The sequence below is a fragment of the Salvelinus sp. IW2-2015 genome, linkage group LG15 (genome assembly GCF_002910315.2).
Source record: "Salvelinus sp. IW2-2015 linkage group LG15, ASM291031v2, whole genome shotgun sequence".
Taxonomy (NCBI): Eukaryota; Metazoa; Chordata; class Actinopteri; order Salmoniformes; family Salmonidae; genus Salvelinus; species Salvelinus sp. IW2-2015.
In genome coordinates, this window is record NC_036855.1 from 10,013,651 (window position 1) to 10,019,650 (window position 6,000).

Consider the following 6,000-nt stretch of genomic DNA (forward strand, 5'->3'; position numbering starts at 1 on the left):
GCAGGTTTGTTGTGGTGCCCTATTCTTTACATTTTTTTTAATAATGGATTTAAATGGTGCTCCGTGGGATGTTCAAAGTTTTAGTATTTTTTTATAACCCAACCCTGATCTGTACTTCTCCACAACTTTGTCCCTGACCTGTTTGGAGAGCTCCTTGGTCTTCATGGTGCCACTTTTCTTGGTGGTGCCCCTTGCTTAGTGGTGTTGCAGACGCTGGGGCCTTTCAGAACAGGTGTATATATACTGAGATCATGTGACAGATCATGCAACAGTTAGATTGCACACAGGTGGACTTTATTTAACTAATTATGTGACTTCTGAAGGTAATTAGTTGCACCAGATCTTATTTAGGGGCTTCATAGCAAAGGGGATGAACACATACGCACGCACCACTTCTCCTTTCTTTCCTTCTTTTTTTTGTTTTTTGAAAACAAGTAATTTTTTTTAAATTTCACTTCGCCAATTTGACAATTATTTTGTGTATGTCCATTACATGAAATCCAAATAAAAATCAATTTAAATTACAGGTTGTAATGCAACAAAAACGCCAAGGGAGATGAATACTTTTGCAAGGCACTGTACACAGGGGATAATGGGGCAGATGGGCGACACCTGGAGGGGGGTGGAGACAATCACAAAGACAGGTGAAACAGATCAGTGTGTGACAATACACAAACAGAAACTTCAGGCCAGGCAGTAGATGACCCTTATCCCTACAGAGACAACAACAGGCTAACAAACTCCTCACTGCCTCAGGCATTCAGTGATATCATGGGCCAGTAGCTTCAGTAAATATGTATCAGAAATGATTGTGGTTCCTCAAGCAACCATAGGGTTCCATTTTCACCTTAATCTGGTAAACCTTGAAAGTAGATGCGGTCAGATCTTCACCAGTGATGCCATGCAAGAGTGTATGTTTTCTGTCTGTAAGCATGTGGTTTCTCTATGCTGTACATGAACCAACATGATCATTTGTCCCTCGGACATGGGTAACTGGTTATTTACATTTATAAACTGGGTGGTTTGAGCCTTGAATGCTGATTGGCTGTAAGCCGTGGTATAGCAGACCATATACCATGGGTATGACAAAACATTTATTTTTCCTGCTCTAATTATGTTGGTAACCAGTTTATAATAGCAGTAAGGCACCTCGGGGGTTTGTGGTATATGGCCAATATACCACAGCTAAGGGCTGTATCGAGGCACTCCGCCTTGCGTTGTGCATAAGAACAGCCCTTAGCCATGGTATATTGGCCATATATCACACCCCTCTTGCCTTATTGCTTAACTAACATCTCAGTTGGTTATTTAACATCTCATGCACCTAACACCTGTTCCACAGGTAAATCAGGCCGCTCGATTAGAACCACGGCTGATAAGGACCGAGGACAAAGTAACACCACACAAGACAAAGTAGCACAGCACCTATCCCCCATTACTAAAGATTTGTGAATTACAAGATAAACTTGATCGTCCCAAGATTGTGTTAACCACCGCTTGAACAACAACCTTTTTCGTCCGAGACATTTAACAGCTGCATTTATCACGTTTGTCCTGAGCCTAATCAAGCCTGTGGAGTTAACCTCATTTTGAATGTTCTTGTTATATTAGAAAACCTGCAATGCTGATCAAATACTTAGCTTGTTGTTCAGCTTTAATTGCTAAAAAAACAAGCCCTGGAAAGCTGATGAAATAATAACAATTGTTTGAATTGTTAAGGGGTGGAAAGAAGTTTTGTTAACTCATCCTATACTTGTATTTGTGGCCAAAGCACGAAAAACAAAATGTGAAAAAAAATCCCACCTCAAACTTGCATCTCAAACAGACCATTTAAAAAATGCTTGCTATTTCCTAATAGAACATGATGTCATGTTGACTCACTGGCTGAACCGGTCTACTCACTTGAATCTTTTTAATGACCGGTATACAACCACACCAGTCTGTGGTTGGGGTATGCCCACACCATTCCAAGACAGAAAATATGCTTTTTAACATACTTAATTACCGTTTCTTTGGAAAGAAAACTATTTAACTCATATTGTTGTTAAATATAGGTCCTATTTCATAGAAATCTGGAAACACTGGACAGTTACTTTATATTACCTTTTTGATTATTTCCAGAGGCTACCAGTTTTACACTGTGAATGTATTATAAATTCCCCAATACTAGGCTCTAGAAGCATGTGAAACAATCATCATACATTGTGACTAAGTGCATTCCCCCGTTTGTCTTGTACTTGCTTGCTTGTTTAAGTTTGTTTGTCCATAAGGTACATGTAAGGTAAGATCAAAATCTAACATTGTTTTTTAAATTTTGTTTCGCCACTGTAAAACGTCCTTCACAAAGACAAATTTCAGCCTTGCTGAAGAAACCCCAGATCATCACCGATCCTCCACCAAATCTCACAGTGGGTGCGAGACCTGGGGAGGCCTACAAGCCACAGTGTCTTGCACCCACTGTGAAATTTGGTGGGGGATCGGTGAAGATATGGGGGTGCTTCAGCAAGGCTGGAATCGGGCAGATTTATTTTTGTGAAGGACGCATGAATCAAGCCACGTACAAGGTTGTCCTGGAAGAAAACTTGCTTCCTTCTGCTCTGACAATGTTCCCCAACTCTGAGGATTGTTTTTTCCAGCAGGACAACGCTCCATGCCACACAGCCAGGTCAATCAAGGTGTGGATGGAGGACCACCAGATCAAGACCCTGTCATGGCCAGCCCAATCTCCAGACCTGAACCCCATTGAAAACCTCTGGAACGTGATCAAGAGGAAGATGGATGGTCACAAGCCACCAAACAAAGCCGAGCTACTTGAATTTTTGCACCAGGCATAAAGTAACCCAACATCAATGTGAAAGACTGGTGGAGAGCATGCCAAGACGCATGAAAGCTGTGATTGAAAATCAGGGTTTTTCCACCAAATATTGATTTCTGAACTCTTCCTACTCTAAGTTAAAACATTAGTATTGTGTTGTTTAAAAATGAATATAAACTTATTTTCTTTGCATTATTTGAGGTCTGACAACACTGCATATTTTTTGTTATTTTGACTAGTTGTCATTTTCGGCAAATAAATGCTCTAAATGTCAATATTTTTATTTGGAATTTGGGAGAAATGTTGTCAGTAGTTTATAGAATAAAGCAACATTTTTAAACACATACGTACCTATAAATAGAGAAACAGAACATTTTGCAGTGGTCTCTTCATTTTTTTCAGAGCTGTATATGACCAAGATGAACAAGGTTCCATGTAGCTACTGTGGCTAATAGACAGTGAAGTTTCCATGCAATAGGTGGTGAAGGTCATTAAGTCTGGAATGTAATGTTTGATGTCTGAAATGTGTTTTTACCATGATCAGGCTGCGGAGGTCAGGTAGGTTATTTTGTATTTGTATTTATTATGGATCCCAGGAAGAATAACTGCTACCTAGGCAGCAGTTACTCTTCCTGGGGTCCAGACACATTAAAGCACATCACAAAATACACAAACACATTTTTTAAATAAAACAGTACATCATAAGGGCCTCCCGGGTGGCGCAGTGGTCTAGGGCACTGCATCGCAGCGCTAGCCACCAGAGTCTCTGGGTTCGCGCCCAGGCTCTGACGCAGCCGGCCGCGACCGGGAGGTCTGTGGGGCGACGCACAATTGGCCTAGCGTCGTCCGGGTTAGGGAGGGTTTGGCCAGTAGGGATATCCTTGACTCATTGGAGTTTGGATACCACGAAAAGGGGGTAAAATTTAATTTAAAAAAACAGTACATCATACAATATCATTACACCACTACATATCTACAACACAAATGTACACTGAGTGTTCAAAACATTAGGAACACTGCTCTTTCCATGACATTAACTGACCAGGTGAAAGCTATGATCCCTTATTGGTGTCACCTGTTAAATCAACTTCAGTAAAGGTAGATGAAGGGGAGGAGACAGGCCAAAGAAGGATTTTTAAGCCTTGAGACAATTGAGATATGGATTGTGTATGTTTGCCATTCAGAGGGTGAATGGGCAAGACAAAAGATTGAAGTGCCTTTGAATCGGGTATGGTAGTAGGTGCCAGGCGCACTGGTTTGAGTTTGTCAAGAACTGCAATGCTGCTGTTTTTTTCACACATAACAGTTTCCTGTGTGTATCAAGAACTTGACACAACTGTGGGAAGCATTGGAGTCAACATGGGCCATCATCCCTGTGGAACGCTTTCGATAACTTGTAGAGTCCATGCCCACGACTAATTAGGGCTGTTCTGAGGGCAAAAGGGGTGCAACTCAATATTATGAAGGTGTTCCTAAAGTTTTGTAGACTCAGTGTATAATACCACCATACAACAATATTAAAATGTACGTGTGTGTAGAGTGCATGTGCTAGTGTGTGTGTGTGACTATGCACGTGTGTGTGGGTGCCTGTGTGTGTGTGTGTCTCTTCACAGTCAGCGTTGTACCATATGGTGTAGTTCTATCTGTTTTTAAATCTGATTTTACTGCTTGCATGAGTTACTTGATGTGGAATAGAGTTCCATGAAGTCATGGCTCCGTGTAGTACTGTGTGTTACCAGGAGTCTGTTCTGGACTTGGGGACTGTGAAGAAACCCCTGGTTGTGAAGAGACCCCTGGTCGTTGAACTTGTTGTGGAATTCAGAGGCTAACCATTCGTACACTTGATGGGATAAGGCAGGGATACCACGTGATACCACACAAGTTCTAGCGACCTACAATTAGTTGTGTTAACCATGTAATGCCACTCCAAACATGAAACTGATCTGAATTTACTGAAATGAAACATTGAATCTGATTAGGAAATTTGAAGTTTACAGATATATGACAAATAATGGAGAATTAAAGAGATGTTACGCTGAGTAGCAGGCAGTGGCACTATCGAGATGTAGTGTCAGGGCGTTTTGGTGCTGCTTTCAGCGTTTGCCTCCCAATTAGGCAAAAGGAATTGTGAGGTCATGGAAAACCAGAATAGCATTTTACAGAGGGGTGTCCACTCCTGCAAGGGACCAATGTTTCCATGGTCAGAAATAACGAATAATACAATCAATTTCCAGAGGAGTGCGCACACGTGCGTACACACAAACACACACACATATCAAAATGAAGCTAAACAAATAAATTATATCACAACTCATACACAAATGTATAGGAGCAATCTCCCTTAGTGGACCCTTCATTGTTTTGAGGTCAGGAAAATCTCTCAATTACCTCCTCTACCTAATATGGCTGTTTATTTTGATTACTGTAATTTACTGTACATTTGCCACTGTGTAAGAATGTGCTTGTTTGTGAAGTGCCTTGTGTCCATTGGTGTACAGTTTGTCAGAGTATTGAGTATATTACTGCACCACATTCCTCCACTTCTTTAAGCATGACTGCAGAAATCTGTGGAACTGGCCCAGAACCGAGTTACTCCTTGGCTCTATAATGCTGAATGGCCATAGTGCTGTACCATATACAGACCACAGAAAGTAGTAAAGTCTAATGATATACTGAGCATCACATTAAGATATCATATCAGCAGAAACAAGCACAATCATAAAATCAGCCCTTGTCCTACTGACTGTAAAAGAGGAAAAGGATCTTACCCAACAAGCTAGTGTGGAGCAGGTGCACCGCTGAGTGCCTGTCTATCAAATGCCCCAGTGTTCAGCCTTTCCTGTGGAACACGTTAGAATACTATCACACCAGTCTTCCAAGAATCCTGTCCCTCCCCCAGGATTGTCTCTCTCTTCTAGAGTATTCCCACTCCGTATCTACTGTTCAGCTCTCCTCCTGTCTCTTCCTCTCCCTCCGACGCAGAAGTAGCGGCCGGGGCTCTGGTGGGTGTGTTATCCCTGGGAGAAATCTCTGCACACGGATTGGGGGGATTGTGGAAGTTGCTCTCTCTCACTGACAGAGCCGGCAAATGCAGCACCAGGGGCCTCTGCCTGTTTCTTAGCTGTATGCAGTATTGACAGAGTTGCTGGGTGGATGCTAACATAGCAGGAATTCTTACAGTGCTC

The 6,000-nt window shown here is 41.9% G+C and overlaps 1 protein-coding gene across 1 annotated transcript in view; it reads right to left on the reverse strand.

Annotated features, from left to right (window-relative positions):
* The window catches only part of LOC111973781 (apoptosis-inducing factor 3-like), a 40,423-nt gene extending 34,423 nt beyond the window's left edge, over positions 1–6,000 (reverse strand). The window contains exon 1 of the mRNA XM_024001191.2: positions 5,584–6,000. The gene's annotated coding sequence lies outside the window, so the exon portion shown is untranslated. The remainder of the gene's footprint in view (positions 1–5,583) is intronic.